Here is an 18,493-nt window from a genome sequence, read left to right on the forward strand (position 1 = left end):
ACACGTGCACGGACACACAAGTTTCTGTCAGATGACAGAGTGCATGTGTCTGAAAACACGTCATCCAGCTGGAAATCAGACAGAAAGATGAGTTTTCTAGATTCTCTCAGCAGGTGGAGATGGAAGCATCTCGCTCCAGTGAGGAGCAGATGGAGGATTTCTCCTGCTCTGTGTTACACCGATTGTATCACGGTTGTCACGGCAACCATACAGCTGAGTCATATTATGTCATACAGTTGTATTACAGGTTTAAATGGATCCAGTTTTCTTTGTAGGTTTTATTAACATCAACACGTTATCAGAGGTCTGAAGAACATTTAGAGCGACTCCGCTGGATGAAACGCTTCATCCTGAGTGTTTGCATCACAGCGTTCCGGACTGGGAATCTGGGAAACACAGGATTGTTCTGGTGTTTCAGAAACGCATGTCGATGTTTTAGATCAGATTATTACTGTAATCTGATTTCTCCCAGATAACTGAGTTTGATTGTCAACTAAACGCACTGTTTTATAAAAACTGTTAAATGAGAACATCTTTAATATTCAAGAAAAATAGCTGGTGTTACACAGTTAGATGTAAATTAATCGATATCGAATTGAACCGGATTTAATCGCTAATCTGATTGAAATGGGATGCTGTGAATCACATCGAATCGATTCAGCCCAGAGTATTGGAGAAGGGTGGATATGACTGCAAACTGATGTTTTTCTTCTATAATCAGTTTTTCAGAGCCTGCAGGATGGTGATGATGAAATCTGTCTGCTCTGATAGCTTGGACATCTTTGACCCACTAAATGATGATAGTCTGTTTTGTTAGGATGTTTTAGCGTGATTAATGGGGATCTGATGAAGTGACAGCAGCACAATGTGATGATCTAACTCTTTCCGTATGCTTTCATCCCTTCTGTTACACTGAGAAGATGTGAAAGTCTCTGAGGCGTTATTAGACACTACAAGGCTCCAGCAAAACTCAGTTAAGAGAAAGTTAACCACTACAGGCTCTGTGATCTGACTAATGATGTGGAAGCAGGAGGTTACCTTCCTTATTGGTTTGTATGATTTCAGCTCAGAGCAGATGGTTTAACGGGTGAAACATTCAGTGAATTTTAAAAGCTTCACGCCCACAGCATCTGTTCTGGAAACAGCTAAGTGTCAGAAAAATGGTGCATCATAAAGATGCAGTGTGCTCTGAGCAGGAGGATGAAGCAGATTTATGAAATGATTTCAGTCATAAGGGATGCTCAACCAGGGAAACACCTGACGGCTGAACAGAAGATCATTGAACCTGGAAATCTTCACATCTGGGCTCAATAATCTCATAATCCTCTTTGTATGTAGATCAGCTGTGATGATGTTGCACATGAAGGACGAGAGAACTTCTTCTTCGTGACTTGGTGTACTTCTGTTCTCACAACTTTTGATCCCACTTCCCAGAACATTGGTGGGGAGCTTAATGAAGCTGCTTCCTGGTACTTAGTGATATTAGTGACATAAAATGGCTGCAATAAAACAACATAATTCCATTAAATAATTAATAACCATCAACAAAAAGCTTTCCCGAATAAAATCATCTTCAACTGCTTTTAAAGAGTCCATGGAATCGATCACATAGAGGGACGGGGTAAGTCATTCCAGAGTATGGGTCTGCTGCCTGAAAAGCCAGGTCTCCCCGGGTTTTAAAACGGGTCTTTGGGACCTTCAGGAAACTCCGGCCTGAAGACCGAAGGGTGCGTCCTGAGGAGGTGGGACACAGCAAGTTGGCAATATACTGGGGGGCCTGATCATGTAACGCTCGGAAAGACAAAACTAAAATTTTACCAGTGAAGTCTTGATAAAATAGGGGGGATGTGGGATGACCTGGGCGTACCTGTTGGTAGTCTGGCGGCAGAGTTCTGCATGAACTGAAGTCAGTAGAGCAGCTTTGGGATGTGGTAGAACGGGAGATTCTCATCATGGATGCAGTCGACAAACCTGCAGCAACTGTGTGATGCTGTCATGTCAATATGGAGAAAACCTCTGAGGAAGGTTTCCACCACCTGCTTCATCTATCACACCAGGATTAGAAAGTTCCGACCCAGTGATGCTTGGAGTTGCAGATAGTAACACCTCAATCCAAGCTTTCTTGCTATGGTTCTATTGTTTGGTCTACCTTTTTTAATTTAGACCTACATGAAGCTGGAGCTTTTATTCCCAGTATAAATCGGTGTGTAGCAGCTTTTAATCCCAGTATAAACCAGTCTGTAGCAGCTCTTAATCCCAGTATAAACCAGTCTGTAGCAGCTTTTAATCCCAGTATAAACCAGTCTGTAGCAGCTTTTAATCCCAGTATAAACCAGTGTGTAGCGGCTTTTAATCCCAGAATAAACCAGTCTGTAGCAGCTTTTAATCCCAGTATAAACCAGTGTGTAGCGGCTTTTAATCCCAGTATAAACCAGTCTGTAGCAGCTTTTAATCCCAGTATAAACCAGTCTGTAGCCGCTTTGAATCCCAGTATAAACCAGTCTGTAGCAGCTTTTAATCCCAGTATAAACCAGTCTGTAACAGCTTTTAATCCCAGTATAAACCAGTGTGTAACAGCTTTTAATCCCAGTATAAACCAGTGTGTAGCAGCTTTTAATCCCAGTATAAACCAGTCTGTAGCAGCTTTTAATCCCAGTATAAACCAGTGTGTAGCAGCTTTTAATCCCCATATAAACCAGTCTGTAGCAGCTTTTAATCCCAGTATAAACCAGTGTGTAACAGCTTTTAATCCCAGTATAAACCAGTCTGTAGCAGCTTTTAATCCCAGTATAAACCAGTGTGTAGCAGCTTTTAATCCCCATATAAACCAGTCTGTAGCAGCTTTTAATCCCAGTATAAACCAGTCTGTAGCAGCTTTTAATCCCAGTGTAAACCAGTCTGTAGCGGCTTTTAATCCCAGTATAAACCAGTCTGTAGCAGCTTTTAATCCCAGTATAAACCAGTGTGTAACAGCTTTTAATCCCAGTATAAACCAGTCTGTAGCAGCTTTTAATCCCTGTATAAACCAGTCTGTTGCAGCTTTTAATCCCAGAATAAACCAGTCTGTAGCAGCTTTTAATCCCAGTGTAAACCAGTCTGTAGCAGCTTTTAATCCCAGAATAAACCAGTCTGTAGCGGCTTTTAATCCCAGTATAAACCAGCCTGTAGCAGCTTTTAATCCCAGTATAAACCAGTCTGTAACAGCTTTTAATCCCAGTATAAACCAGTCTGTAGCAGCTTTTAATCCCAGTATAAACCAGTCTGTAGCAGCTTTTAATCCCAATATAAACCAGTCTGTTGCGGCTTTTAATCCCAGTATAAACCAGTGTGTAGCAGCTTTTAATCCCAGTATAAACCAGTCTGTTGCAGCTTTTAATCCCAGTATAAACCAGTCTGTAGCAGCTTTTAATCCCAGTATAAAACAGTCTGTAGCAGCTTTTAATCCCAGTATAAACCAGTCTGTAGCAGCTTTTAATCCCAGTATAAACCAGCCTGTAGCAGCTTTTAATCCCAGTATAAACCAGTGTGTAGCAGCTTTTAATCCCAGTATAAACCAGCCTGTAGCAGCTTTTAATCCCAGTATAAACCAGTCTGTAACAGCTTTTAATCCCAGTATAAACCAGTGTGTAGCAGCTTTTAATCCCAGTATAAACCAGTGTGTAGCAGTTGTCAGACTGGGAGGTAAAATGATGTAAAATGAATGTATGAATAGATGTAGCAGCATAAAGGTCGACCAGAAGAAGAAAGCAGAATTTATTACTAACAGAACTTTGTAGAAATAACACACAGATCAACAGTGACCAAACCTTTTCTCATCTCATCGTTCTCTCAAGTCTTGGCTTCCAGGAGAAAAAATATTGTTATTGAAACAAACACACAACAGAAACTATTTCCATGTTTCCACTTTTTCCTCATTTCCAGTTATTCCTGCTACTATTTACCTGCTATCCTCACTAAACCAACTCCAGCTCAGCTGCTTTGTGGCGCCACCGTGCATCAGAAACGTCTTCTTGGCTTTATTCCAGCCATAGAGGAGCATTATTTTTCTTCTTTTCACACACACATAGAACTTTCTGCTCACTGGTTGATCTTTGGCTGCTCCTGATTGGACGTTACCGTCAATCTAAGCTCTCTGATTGGTGGGAAGTCTGACAGGAAGTGGCTTCATCATCATGTCCAGGTCTAAATAGAGGTCTCTTAGCAACATAGTAGTGATGGTGATGTTTTTATGATGAAATGTGATAAATAATGCTGTTATCATGGATCATTGTGGATTTACCAGATAGAGTCTCTGAATAAAACTACATTTAGTGGCTGGATTGTAAACCTCCTGGATGGGAAATAAATTCCTGGAGAAATGAAATGAAATGAAAAATACTTTATTAATCCCTTTGCAGGGAAATTCATGTTTTCAGTACAACCCATCCAAGACTAGACAAAACAACATATGATGACACAAACAGAACAGGCAGACTGACGGAGCAGCCATTTCTACAGCGCTCCTTGTCTTAGATATAGGTGAAAGGAACATTAGGGAGTAAGATGTAGCTGAGAGGATAAAAAATAGGCATCTCCACACTGGGCCTAAGGGCCCATTATTGAGATACAAAAAAACACTCCTCAGTACATACAAAAACATAACTCAGACAATCACAACATGAGAAACACGTGGCGGGGGGGGGGGGGGGGGGGGGGACTCCCATCGCAGCAAGTGCAGACGCAGCTGCATTCTCAGAGCGCGTCCAATGAACCCACTGCCCGGTAGTGGAAGGAGGTGGAAGGACAGCAAGGCAGTGAATAACGGGGAGGTGTATCTGTAGTCGTGTACTTGAGTGTGGTGCGTGTGTGTGCGTAGAAGTGAGCATATGAACTTTGCCCCAGTTCTCCCTCACAGTCTCTGCCACCTGATGATAGTGGGGCATCCTTGAGGGCTGATCCAGGTTGAAGTCCATCGCCCGTGAAGAGGGTGAGGGGAGGGTGGGGGACTGAGCGTCCATCAACAAAACATTCCAGGGAGCTTTCAGCCAGCCATCAAGGCCAGCACAGGGAGCCAAATTTGATAACAGCATTTGTTTTGGTTCAGGCCAGAGCTGTTTCGTCTGCCTTAAGTCTCTCAGTGGTCCCACTGGCGACTCCCAATGATCCGAATTTTGGGTCAATTTCCATCCAGCCGAGCTGACAACTTCTCCAAGTTGGTGACCACCTCACGTACAAGCCCAGAAAGCGCAACCAGTTTGCCATCCAGAACTGGAATAGCCTCCACAGTCCTCGACAGAAAGAATCGACAGACACATGACTTTCCACGCTCCCCAGGAATCCATCACATATCCAGCCGAAAACGTTCCGCCAGGGCAAGCAGGCTCCCCCACGCCTGTTTTCCGGTTCGAATAAATTTGGTCGATTGCATTTAGGGACCACTACTTCCGTAGACCAGCTAAAGTGTAGCTATCCACCACATTCACCCCACAGAGATGCACACTACCACTCCTGGTGGTGGTGAGATGGACCTCGTGGAGACCGTATGGAGGTTTAAGGGTTAATGCTTTTCTCTGAGCCTCACATTTTTATGAAAGTGGATTATTAACCATCAGCATCTGTGTGACGTGCTGCTGTTTGCGTTCAGGTGAGAGAAGTGTTCTGTGCTGGCTTCGGATGCGGTCTCCCCTCAGTTTGGTGGTCTTCAGGGGAAACTTGTGGGTTTTTTTCTCTCAGGCTGCCGTTCCACATCTGTCTGATAATCCTGGAGCAGCAGTGATGCAGGCAGACCAGCAGAGAGAAAGTGAGGGAGGGAGGGCTGTTTAGCAGCGTTTGCTGGAGTAGCGCTGCTGCCTTCACCCTGAGTGAAGCCTGTGGACGAGGCAGCCGTCGTCCTCCTGCCTCCTCAGCCCAGAACATTCCTCTGGTGAGTGTACGAGCTTCCACGCTGCTGCGTTGTGTGTGTGTTTGGCTGTGTGTGGTGTGCAGACTTACAGTGTGACATACGCTGACAGCTTCCTTACTGGCATTGATGATGATGATGAAGGATTCACACGTGCTGTTGCCAAGGCTTTCCTTGAGAATGCAAACAGAGCCGAGTGTGTTGTTCCAGGCTGGGTTTCATCACTGCTGGACCATCTGCTGCGCATGTTCATGCAGAATTTTCCTCTGGATGGAAGAAAATAACGGACTGTTTTCTCACATCAGCTGGAAGGAGTGATGGAGTTCAGGTTTCAGAGGATGGAGGCTTTCATGCATCCTGTTATTATTTTCTTGTGTGTGTGTTTGTTTTTGTCAGGAAGAATATGGACCTCGAATATCATCAATCCTGTATTTACATGTTTTTTTATTAGATGGAAGGTTATAAAATTCCCATCTTGCCCACCCACATTCATTAGATACTGCAGTGCCACCATGCTGAGACCCTCAGCTCGGCTCCGAGCTCCACTGGCTTCATCATCCTCCTGCTGGGTGATGAAGGGCAGGGAAGCTCCAGCTGAGACAGAACTGGGAATGTGGGAAGTAGAACTGGGCAATGTGGCAATTTATCTGGATAAATTTATCGCAGTATATATAGATCTCCATGTTTTTAAATCACCTCTAAAACTGTAAATGTTGTTAAAAGACATGAAAATAGAATTATTGATCTAAACTCTGTTGACCTCTGAACCATGAATTTATACAGAAAAACCACGACCACGTTTCACATGCAAGATTTATTTCTACAGACATGTACAATGATGATTTTTTTTTTAATCTCATTTGACTTTTTATTCAATTTATTTTTTAAAAATAAATATTAAATAAAATTTAGACAAATAATACACAATAATAAAATAAAATAATATATCAAATTAATGAATCTAATCTATAAAATTACAACTGTATAATTTGTATTTGTATGTTTATCACTGATGCTGATTTGCTGAATGCATGTAAATGTTTATAGAACGATATATCTATGTAGGATTTAGTGTATGAACATTATGCATGAAAGGGTTTAAAAAGGTAAATTTGACTCAGGTTTTATCAGGAAGCAGGGACTAAATAATAACAGCAGGTCTTCTTGTTGGAACTGGATTGATTTAACAAAGATGGTCGATTAACTTCAGTTTGTTTCCTTCGTTGTGGATGGAGATGTAGCCGTGTGTGTGTATATGTAGATACATATATGTATATGTAGCCATATGTATGTTCATATTTACATATGACATGTGTGTCTTTCCTCATATCTAATCTGGTATTCCTGTACCAGATCTGAGTATTTTCCAGAAAAGTTTTAAGGAGATTAACATTAGCTTCTCTGATAAAGGTAAAACTCCTTTTTTAAGACAGAGGAATGTTAGAAAAGTTTGTGACAGGATATGCAGGTCCAACAAAGATGATTTGGTACTCATCACCTCCTGTGGGTGAACAGAACCATTAAAAATTTGTCAAAACTCCTAATTTGAGGCAGAACCTGGATGCAGCCCAAAGTGTCCTCTCCTTCCCTGGAGAAGCTGATCCTCTGTACCTGTAAAGTTCCAGAGTATGGTTCCTTAGAAGCGAGTCTCTGCTTATCTGGCCCCGTTTGTCCAGAATTCTCTGCATTTCTACTGGGAATAAAATCTGGGTTGATGCGATTCGAAAATCACTGAATGCTGAGGCCCAAGAGGTGGATGGGTGAGTTAGCAGGTTTATGAGGATTTTTAGCTTAATCACATGACAGAGATGCTTCTTACTCTTCGGTCCATATCCAGAGAAGCTCCGAACGCTGGCGTGAATGACAGCTTGCTGGATTGAACGATGCTTCAGTGTTTTAGTTCCAGCAGCCGAGCGCACACACTGATGAAGGTTACGAGGATTAACACCTGAGTCTTCCTCAGTTTTCACCCCAACTGTGAAAATGTGAAATGAGTGTGTTTACAGCGAAAGGCAGGAGATGATATCAGCGGTCTTTTTACACACTGAAAGGCTGTGGGCGTCAGGGCTGGCTGCAGCTGAGGATGAGGAGGATGATGCTGCAGAGGAGAGAGTGATAACGTCTGGTCCTCTCAGATTGCTGCTCTCCAGTGTTCCTCTTTGTAGGAATCTTGGATAAAGGTACTGAAGTCCTGCCAGCTTCATCAATCCCATCAGCCATCTGTCACCAACATGGAGCCGGCGTAGCGGTGTGGCTCAACATGTGGTGATGCTGCACACACGGCAGAATGGTGGTGTGTGTAATCACACCTTACATTCAATCACTTCTCACTGCGTGCATCACCGAATAGGCAAAACACGCTTTCATTACGGGCCGAGTTACGCTGAATAACTGCTGCGTCTCAGGAAAAGCTGGTTACATCTTTTGCTTGTTGAACGCGGTGGCAGGTCAAAGCTAAATTTGTTATCTTTCGTCAGTATTTGTTAGTGTTGGTCAGCGATCATCAGTAGGATTTGTTATTAGGATTTTTACTATTAAATTTTATGCTATTTCTAATACTGCTTCTAAAAATAAATAAATAATGATCATAATAATAAAGCAACATTAAATTCTCTCTTTTTAACATTGTGATTAAAAAAAGTAAAAATCTGACAAGATGCAAATGTCTCTTCTTCATATCAGTAATAAAATTCATTCATGAAACAAATCTATCACTGTAGGGTTTGCTTCCAGGTGGACGAGTGCAGGCAGGTGGACGAGTGCAGGCAGGTGGACGAGTGCAGGCAGTTGGACGAGTGCAGGCAGGTGGACGAGTGCAGACAGGTGGACGAGTGCAGGCAGTTGGACGAGTGCAGGCAGTTGGACGAGTGCAGACAGGTGGACGAGTGCAGGCAGTTGGACGAGTGCAGGCAGGTGGACGAGTGCAGGCAGTTGGACGAGTGCAGACAGGTGGACGATGGCAGACAGGTGGACAAGTGCAGGGAGGTGGACGAGTGCAGACAGGTGGACGAGTGCAGGGAGGTGGACGAGTGCAGACAGGTGGACGATGGCAGACAGGTGGACAAGTGCAGGGAGGTGGACGAGTGCAGGGAGGTGGACGATGGCAGACAGGTGGACGACTGCAGGCAGGTGGACGAGTGCAGGCAGGTGGACGAGTGCAGACAGGTGGACGATGGCAGACAGGTGGACAAGTGCAGGGAGGTGGACGAGTGCAGACAGGTGGACGAGTGCAGGGAGGTGGACGATGGCAGACAGGTGGACAAGTGCAGGGAGGTGGACGAGTGCAGACAGGTGGACGAGTGCAGGGAGGTGGACGATGGCAGACAGGTGGACGACTGCAGGCAGGTGGACGAGTGCAGGCAGGTGGACGAGTGCAGGGAGGTGGGCGAGTGCAGGGAGGTGGACGATAGCAGACAGGTGGACGATGGCAGACAGGTGGACAAGTGCAGGGAGGTGGACGATGGCAGACAGGTGGACGACTGCAGGCAGGTGGACGAGTGCAGGGAGGTGGACGAGTGCAGGGAGGTGGACGGGTGCAGGGAGGTGGACGAGTGCAGGGAGGTGGACGATGGCAGACAGGTGGACGAGTGCAGGGAGGTGGACGATGGCAGACAGGTGGACGGGTGCAGGGAGGTGGACGATGGCAGACAGGTGAACGACTGCAGGCAGGTGGACGAGTGCAGGGAGGTGGACGATGGCAGACAGGTGGACGGGTGCAGGGAGGTGGACGATGGCAGACAGGTGGACGGGTGCAGGGAGGTGGACGATGGCAGACAGGTGGACGAGTGCAGGGAGGTGGACGAGTGCAGGGAGGTGGACGATGGCAGACAGGTGGACGGGTGCACGGAGGTGGACGATGGCAGACAGGTGGACGGGTGCAGGGAGGTGGACGATGGCAGACAGGTGGACGGGTGCAGGGAGGTGGACGAGTGCAGGGAGGTGGACGAGTCTGCGTTTGTTGTGTAGTTTCTTCAAAGGTGCTGCAGGGCCTGAATTTACTAAACACATTAGGGTAGCTCAGTTTGGTTGTTGGCCTGCTCAGGTATTGTTAGCATCAATACAGAACCAGTGAAGGGTCTGGTTACTATGGTAGCCAGTTCTATGTAAACAGAGCTGCTAACATTTCTCAGATGAAATGTTAATAAATGGAGATGTTTGTCCACTTGCCTCAGTGTCCAAAAAAAAAAAAGCCCAGCAATGATTAAATGATATTGTCCATTTCCAGGAAACATGATACAGACCTGTGACCTGGTTTGTATTCATACTGTAACCTAACACGGTTTCTCCCTAAAGAACCGGTGGACGTTTCAGTCTGCAGTCTTATGCCTCCATCCACCCCTCCTGCCTCCCTCATCTCTAGCTAAGCCACATCACATTCAGTCTTTAAAAGACATCTTTCATTGAAATGAATGAATATCCCATCAAAACAAATAAAATGTACATTTTTCAGTGGTTCTTTATTTAATTATTAAATTTTAATTATTTAATTATTTATTTTGGTATTAACACTTTATCTTTTTTTTTTTTTTATCTATTTATAAATACTTGCATCTATTTATTTATCTATACTTTTATTTATTTAGTTATAATAATTCATTTATCATTTTTATAATGGCATTTCATTTAGGCAAGGCAAGGCAGTTTATTAGTACAGCACATTTCATGTACAGGACAATTCAAAGTGCTTTACATAAACTAAAGGCATTACAGATATTTAGAAATAGTAAAAGGCATCAACACATAATTAAAATAAAATAATAAATTACGTTAAAATGATTAAAAGCAAGATAAGTTTAAAAAAGTTACCGTGCAGATTTCCTGCAGAGGCCCATGAGAAAAGAAATGTTTTAACCTGGATTTAAAAATGTCTACATTTGGTGAAAGTTTAATCTCCACTGGCAGTTTGTTCCATTTGTTTGCAGCATAACAGCTAAATGCTGCTTCTCCATGTTTAGTCTGGACTCTGGTCTGGACTAGTTGACCAGAGTCTTTTGATCTAAGAGCTCTGCTAGGTTTATATTCTCTGAACATATCACAGATGTATTCTGGGCCTAAACCATTCTGGGATTTGTAAACAAGCAGAAGGGTTTATAATCTATTCTGTGACTGACTGGAAGCCAGTGTAAAGATTTCAAAACTGGTGTGATGTGTTCAGATCTCTTAGTCCTGGTTAAAACTCTAGCAGCAGCGTTCTGGATGAGCTGCAGATGTTTAATGCTCTTTTTAGGAAGTCCTGTTAAAAGACCAGTACAGTAATCCAGTCTACTGGAGATGAATGCATGGATGAGTTTCTCCTGGTCTTTCTGGGAGACTAAACTTTTAATCCTGTTGATGTTTCTGTGCTGGTAAAAAGCTTCTTAGTGAAGCTTTGATGTGGCTGCTGGAAGTCAGGTCTGAGTCTATCAACACTCCCAGGTTACGAACTTGATTTTAAGAGCCCGAGTCTCCAGGTGTTTGCCAATGCTGACCCTCTTCTCTTTGCTACCAAACAGAATAATCTCAGTTTTGTCTTCATTTAATTGTAGAAAATTCTCCCTCATCCAGGTGTTTATTTGCTCCAGACACTGACACATTAAGTCTATTAGACTGCAGTCATCTGGTGACAGAGACACATAAAGTTGTGTATCATCAGCATAACTTTGATAATTAATGCTATATTTCTGTAATATTTGACCTAGAGGGAGCAGATACAAGTTGAACAGAAGAGGTCCAAGGACTGACCCCTGGGGGACTCCACAGGTCATGGCCACTCGCTCGGATTCATAGCTGCCGATCGTAACAAAATAACTCCGGCCTTCTAAATAGGACCTGAACCAGTTAAGAACCACTCCAGATCCAATAGAACCAGGACTGATACTAGACCAGAACCAGGACTGATACTTGACCAGAATCAGTATTCAACCTAATGTAATTTAGCACTTTGACCAGAGCTGTTTCAGGGCTGTGATGAGGTCGGAAGCCGAACTGAAATTTATCAAGATTTCCGCGTTCATTTAAAAAGTCATTAAGCTGGAGAAATACAACTTTCTCAATAATCTTGGAAATAAAAGAGGTTAGAGACGGTCTATAGTTGTTCATTATAGAGGCGTCTAGAGTCCTTTTCTTTAATGTGGAACTTTTATTGTGCAGTCCCATTTTTATTTACTATGTTTTTTCAGGTTCTTATATTCAAATGAAGGGGCTTGGTTATCCGTCTGGTGCACCTCAGGAAGTGAACTGAATTCTCAAACGCGACTGACCAATCACAGCAAAGTGTTCCTCCCACTAGGTCCCATTTGGTCCAATCCAGCGTCATATCGGGAATAAACCGGGTTTATGATGGACGACAGAGGAGTGAAAGTGCTTAGTGGGACAGGAAGAGGATATCAGTAAACTCAGGCACAGCTGACAAGGCGCTGCAGCAACGTTGTGGCGACACTCAGTGTTGAAATGGAAAGTTCTCTAAATGTTCCACGAGCGTTCACTGCAGCCCACAGATAACTGTCGTTTCCCTGACCTGCCTCCTGGTCCACCAGAATTCATCCCTCTACCGCCATCCCATGTATAAAAGTCTGTCTCCACCTCTGATTTTAAAGTTCTTTTTCTGAGTTCCTTCAGTGTTTGACTTTAGGAATCACCAGTAGAAACTGAGTTTGAGGCGTGCTCATATTGCTCACCGACATTCTGGTTTCTCTCCAAATGCTGACCAAGACTAGCATACGTGGCTTAAAAACATCCATAACATCCAAGCCTGCATTTCACTTAGCAAAACCTTCAAGTCGCAGTGGTTCATCATTCAGCTTGATTATCATGGTTAAAGCTTTACTACAGGAGGTAATCTGTGCAGTCAGAGATAGAGACAAGGTCAGAGCAAAGAGAGGGTGAGGAGGGTATGGAGAGCTGAGAGGCTGACAGGAAGAGACTAAACCGAGGAGGAAATTAGAGGGAGAAGGTCAGGGAGGGAGGAGTGTGGAGATATGAGACCCAGAGCTGGGAGGAGGACGGATATTTGGGAGAAAAGAAAGGGTGGAGGCAGGGCAGAGATCACTGGTGGCCTTTCTGAAAGGTTAGTGGCCCCGGCCAGAGGGAGAGAGGAGCTGAATGGCAGCTGGTCCACAGGGAGGAGGAACAGCACTCTCACTTTTCTCTTCACATGGCATTTAAAACAAAGCACAGTTGCCCACAATGAGGAATGATGACATTAAACATCAGCTGACATTTGACGGAGGCAGCAGCATGGGTGTGGATGGCTTACGTTACCTCGTGTCATCAGCTTCTAGCTCCACCATGCAGATGCTAATTCTGGGTAAAAACATGCTTCATTTATGGATTTACAGATTGCAGCAGATGGGACGTCCTCAGAGACTTCCTGCAGCATGAAGACTCAACTGATCTGAAGTCCAAATAAAACCTTTTCTGTCCTTTTGTCTGGGAGGCAGTTTGTCTGGAGGATTCACCTCATTAGTTCACACCTCACAGCTGTAAACTGTCAAATCATCATGATGCACAGGTGTGTGCATCACTCCTGCAGTCTCATGACATTTGTAAAAGTCAGAAAATATGTCTTACCTTTGATGTCTGGCCTAAATTAAAACCACATTTATTAAAAAAATAATAAATAAAAAGTTTCTCATTATATTTTGGGAGCAGTTTAAATTTCAGTTTCAGTTTGTCCATCTGTATGAGTTTTGATAGACAAAGATAATTGTTAGTTCTTCTTCTTCTTCGTAAGTTCCAGACAGAAAACGTCTCTTCATGCTAATAAACCCGTTCTCCTGATTACATCAGACGCACCGCTGCAGCAAGGAAGAGAGACATGTCATGTCATGTTTCTGTTTCTGTCATCAAAGCCAGCGGCCAATAAAAATAAAACAAAAAAAAAAACAAAAAAGGCGTGATTAACGTGTTAACATGCCAAGCACTAATATATATATATATATATATATATATATATATATATATATATAACCTCTTCCCTCACCCAACCTCCCCTCTCACCTGGGTAGGCTGTGTAGCTGTTCATCTTGAGCTTGGGTTCTCTACCTGGGAGTCCTGGGAGCTTGAGGGTCGTACAAAGTATCTTAGCTGTTCCTAGGACTGCTCTCTTCTGGATGGAGATGTCTAATGGTTTTCCAGGTATCTGTTGGAGCCATTTCTCCAGTGTGGGAGACACGGCCCCCAATGCTCTGTTAACCACTGGTACTACTGTTGGCTTCACCTTCCAGGCTTTCTCCAGCTCTTCCTTGAGTCCTTGGTATTTCTCCAGGTTCTCGTGTTCCTTCTTCCTGATATTTATTGTTCATCCAGTACTATGGCTTTCCTTTGCTGCTTATCCATGATCACAATGTCAGGTTGGTTGGCCACCACCATTTTGTCGATCTGTATCTGAAAGTCCCACAGGATCTTAGCCCTCTCCTTCTGGGAGGTGTGAAGAATGTGCAGCCAGCAGTAAAAAACAATCAGTCAGTGCACAATCACACAAACAGCAATAAATCCCAGCAGGTTATCTGATAACTGGCAGGACCCCAATTGCCCAGATCTTGTTCTCTCCATTGATCTGACTTCTCAGGACTTGCCTTTCTCATTTCAGCTCATTTCAGTCTGTAGCAGCTTTCCTTGTGGCTTCTTTGTGGTTGCCATTTGCTTGTGGTATGCCAAGGTACTTGTAGCTCTCCTCAACATCTGCTATTCTGCTCTCTGAGAGTGCAATGCTCTCTTTACAGACTACCTTCCCTCTCTTTGTTACCATCCGGCCACATTTCTCCAGTCCAAATGACATTCCGATGTCCCTGCTGTAGATTCTGGTGGTGTGGATCAGTGAGTCCATGTCTCGCTCATCCTTAGTGAACAGCTTGATGTCATCCATGTAGAGGAGGTGACTGATGGTGGCCCCATTCCTGAGTCAGCAGCCATAGCCAGGCTTGTTGATTAATTGGCTGAAGGGGTTCAGGCCTATGCAGAACAGCAGCGGGGACAGAGCATCTCCTTGGTATAGGCCACATTTGATGGAGACTTTTTTTGACTCGAAGTTGGCCTGCAGGGTGGTCTGCCACAGCCTCACTGAGTTTGCAGTGAAGGCTCTTAGAGTGTGTTGATCTTGTACAGCTTCAGGCATTCCAGGATCCATGTATGTGGCATTGAGTCAGAGGCTTTCAAGTAATCAATCCAGGCAGTGCACAGGTTGGTCTGTCTGGTTTTGCAGTCTCGGGCAACAGTTCTATCAACCAGTAGCTGGTGTTTGGCTCCTCTTGTACCTTTACCTTTCTGTGTCTCTGTCATGTATTGAACCATGTGCCCACTTATCTTATCCATGATGCCTGACAGCAGCTTCCATGTTGTGGAGAGACAGGTTATTAGCCGATAGTTGGATGGATGGAACGGTTGATTTCCTGCTTTCTATGTCTCTTGTGTTTCTCCTCAGGATCACTGCTGCTGTGCTGTATATCAACTCATTAGTTTCAGTGATGGTCGCAGTAGGGATTGTTCTTAGTGCTGCATTCACATCAGCTAGAAAACTTTCTGGTGGTACTTCACTCATTCTTGCTGATCGGTGTCAGGGTTGACAGGCTCTCATCTTAGTCATGATCTTATCCCTCAGGTCAGTTGCTCTCTCATTTATCTCATTCATCATCACTGGGGCTTGGTACTCTCTGGGGGGAGTTGACATTAACTCCCCCTTCAGACTGTGGATGTTGGAACACTGAAGTACGAGTTGTTTTGATGTCAGTGTAGAATGTGGGTATCACAGTATCCATATATCCCACATTTTCTTTATGTAGCCCCTGTCACTAGGGTTACTAGAGTAGTAGCATTCCAACAGCGCCTTGTTCGCATCTTGTGTCCAGTGGCATCTATTTTGCATTCCAGTAGCCCATTTCTCACCATAGTATCCTGGTTCCTGAACCTCTGATAGGCTGCTGCACAGCCAGCTATGGCACATCCAGGTGGCACCCCCAGATGTTATGTCCCTCCTAGATTTTAAACAAAGTATGAAATGAGCTTTGGTTCTGATAAGCTTCTTCCAGTCCAGATCCAGAGATGTTGAATCATCTAAACACATTTTACAGGCTGATTCTGGATCAGATAAATCCCATCAACATGTCTTGGACAGTCATGCTTCTCATCTGGTTACTATCACATTAACAGGAGCTTCACTGCTTCTTTTCCAATGTTTTCAGGTTTTATCTGATTTTTTGCACATATTGATGTTTTCTTTGATTTGTCTGAAACTTCTGGTTAATTTGTAGGAGTTTATGTTCAGAGAGCAGAAAGCTGAATGTTTGCAGAGTCTCAGGTGGCAGCGCTCTGAGCAACAACTAATCTTTTTTTTTTTTTTTTTTTTTTTTTTGGCATATTTTGGCTCTCTAACAATAAAAACTCCCGCAGATCTCCCTGAGGTCTATCTCTTCTACCACCAGGACTGTGTGTAGCTCTGTGGGGTAAAAGAAGACGTTTCTGATGCACGGTGGCGCCACAAAGCAGCTGAGCTGGAGTTGGTTTAGTGAGGATAGCAGGTAAATAGTAGCAGGAATAACTGGAAATGAGGAAAAAGTGGAAACATGGAAATAGTTTCTGTTGCGTCTTTGTTTCAGTAACAATATTTCTACTGAAAGCCAAGACTTGAGAGAATGATGTCCAGATGAGAAAAGGCTTGGTCACTGTTGATCAAAATAAAGACTATTTCTTGTAATTCTTGTTTTATTTCCTTATGCTGACTTTTTCATAATCACGGAGGTTGTTGGGACCAGTTGTCTGTCTGGGACCAAATCTTGGTTCTGATGAGGCTGAGCATCGTTCTAGAGGTTCTGGTTGGAGTTAGAGCCAAGCTACGAACTGGCCATGGTAAAGATTAGGGTCAGAGTTGGGCTGAAGGTCAATGCAATGATTTAGTAAAGACATATATGTGTGTGTGTGTGTGTGTGTGTGTGTGTGTGTGTGTGTGTGTGTGTGTGTGTGTGTTGTGACTGTCAGAGCTGATTACAAAGGTCCTCTGTCTGTAGGGAGGAGGGTGAAGAAGTCAGCAGCTTTCTTGTGACGCAGCATCTGACCCAGAGAAAGAAAACAGGAGATGTTGAAGGAGACAGATTTCTGAAAGTAGAGAAGTTTCTGGATCTGTCATCGTCTTGTTATGAAACAGAAGCTGAACAGGACCGCAGCTGCATGATCTGATTGTGTGAAACAGAAGAACAGAGCAGAAAGTGGCAGGAAGGAAGGAAGGAATACAGGAGGTGCTGCAGGGGGAGGAGAGTGGGAGTCAGAGTGGGAGTCGGTACTCAGACTGCTCAGTTAGCTGTGGACCATTCAGATCGGACTGAGCCCAGTTTCAATGTGGACACCATGCTGAAATTTAGCATCACCCACAGATCCAGGTGTGTATTCTGAGAGTGCTGCCGTAATTTACTGTGTGTGTTTTATCAGCTGTTCTCTCCTTCAGTTTAAACTCATTATCTCTTTATTTCCATCTCTGTGTGGTTTTATGATAAAACTCTGAGACTGAGAAGTTTTAGTCCTGTTTTAAATCTTCACTACTGAACTTTGTCACATTTTCTCACTGAGTCGTCCCAACAGCGAATCCGGCATCGTCTTCATCCCGCCTCCTCTCCGAAATCTCCCCTAATGACGCCAAATCCGGCATCGTCTTCATCCCGCCTCCTCTCCAAGATCTCCCCTAATGACGCCGAATCCGGCATCGTCTTCATCCCGCCTCCTCTCCAAGATTTCCCCTAATGACGCCGAATCCGGCATCGTCTTTATCCCGCCTCCTCTCCTAAATCTCCCCTAATGACGCCGAATCCGGCATCGTCTTCAATCCCACCTCCTCTTCGAGATTTCCCCTAATGACGCCGAATCCGGCATCGTCTTCATCCCGCCTCCTCTCCTAAATCTCCCCTAATGACGCCGAATCCGGCATCGTCTTCAATCCCACCTCCTCTTCGAGATCTCCCCTAATGACTCTAAATCCGGCATCGTCTTCATCCCGCCTCCTCTCCAAGATCTCCCCTAATGACTCTAAATCCGGCATCGTCTTCATCCCGCCTCCTCTCCGAGATTTCCCCTAATGACGCCGAATCCGGCATCGTCTTCATCCCGCCTCCTCTCCTAAATCTCCCCTAATGACGCCGAATCCGGCATCGTCTTCAATCCCACCTCCTCTTCGAGATCTCCCCTAATGACTCTAAATCCGGCATCGTCTTCATCCCGCCTCCTCTCCGAGATCTCCCCTAATGACGCCGAATCCGGCATCGTCTTCATCCCGCCTCCTCTCCGAGATCTCCCCTAATGACGGCTAATCCGGCATCATCCTGTCTTTGTCCCTTTCTCTCTTTCATTTCCTCTTTTCTTCCGATAATGTCCTCTTGGGTTTTTAATGATGAATTTGCCATTATTCGTTGAAAATTCATGGTGTGTTGATATCCAGTTTCTAGCATGTGACTTGGTGACGTAAAGTTACGTGCAGGAGTGAAGTGATTAAGAAAGCTGTGGCGAGGTTTCTCAGCTGCGGGATGCTGCATAAATATGACCTTTTTGTTCTAACATTTTCTTTCACTGTTTACCTGCACATTTATTTATCTTTAACATGAGAAACAGTTTTTAAGTCTGTTACTGCATTGGCTTGACAGCATCAAACAGTGGATG

The 18,493-nt window shown here is 44.3% G+C and overlaps 1 protein-coding gene across 5 annotated transcripts in view; it reads left to right on the forward strand.

Annotated features, from left to right (window-relative positions):
- LOC121634314 (pleckstrin homology domain-containing family A member 5-like) overlaps nucleotides 1–18,493 on the forward strand; it is a 193,722-nt gene that overhangs the window by 94,524 nt on the left and 80,705 nt on the right. The window contains exon 1 of one of the 5 annotated variants that reach the window (XM_041976843.1): nucleotides 5,823–5,902. The exons of the other annotated variants lie outside the window; for them this stretch is intronic. The gene's annotated coding sequence lies outside the window, so the exon portion shown is untranslated. Of the gene's footprint in view, nucleotides 1–5,822; nucleotides 5,903–18,493 lie in introns of those variants that run through there. 5 annotated transcript variants of the gene reach the window in all.

Source organism: Melanotaenia boesemani, chromosome 23 (assembly GCF_017639745.1).
Source record: "Melanotaenia boesemani isolate fMelBoe1 chromosome 23, fMelBoe1.pri, whole genome shotgun sequence".
NCBI lineage: Eukaryota > Metazoa > Chordata > Actinopteri > Atheriniformes > Melanotaeniidae > Melanotaenia > Melanotaenia boesemani.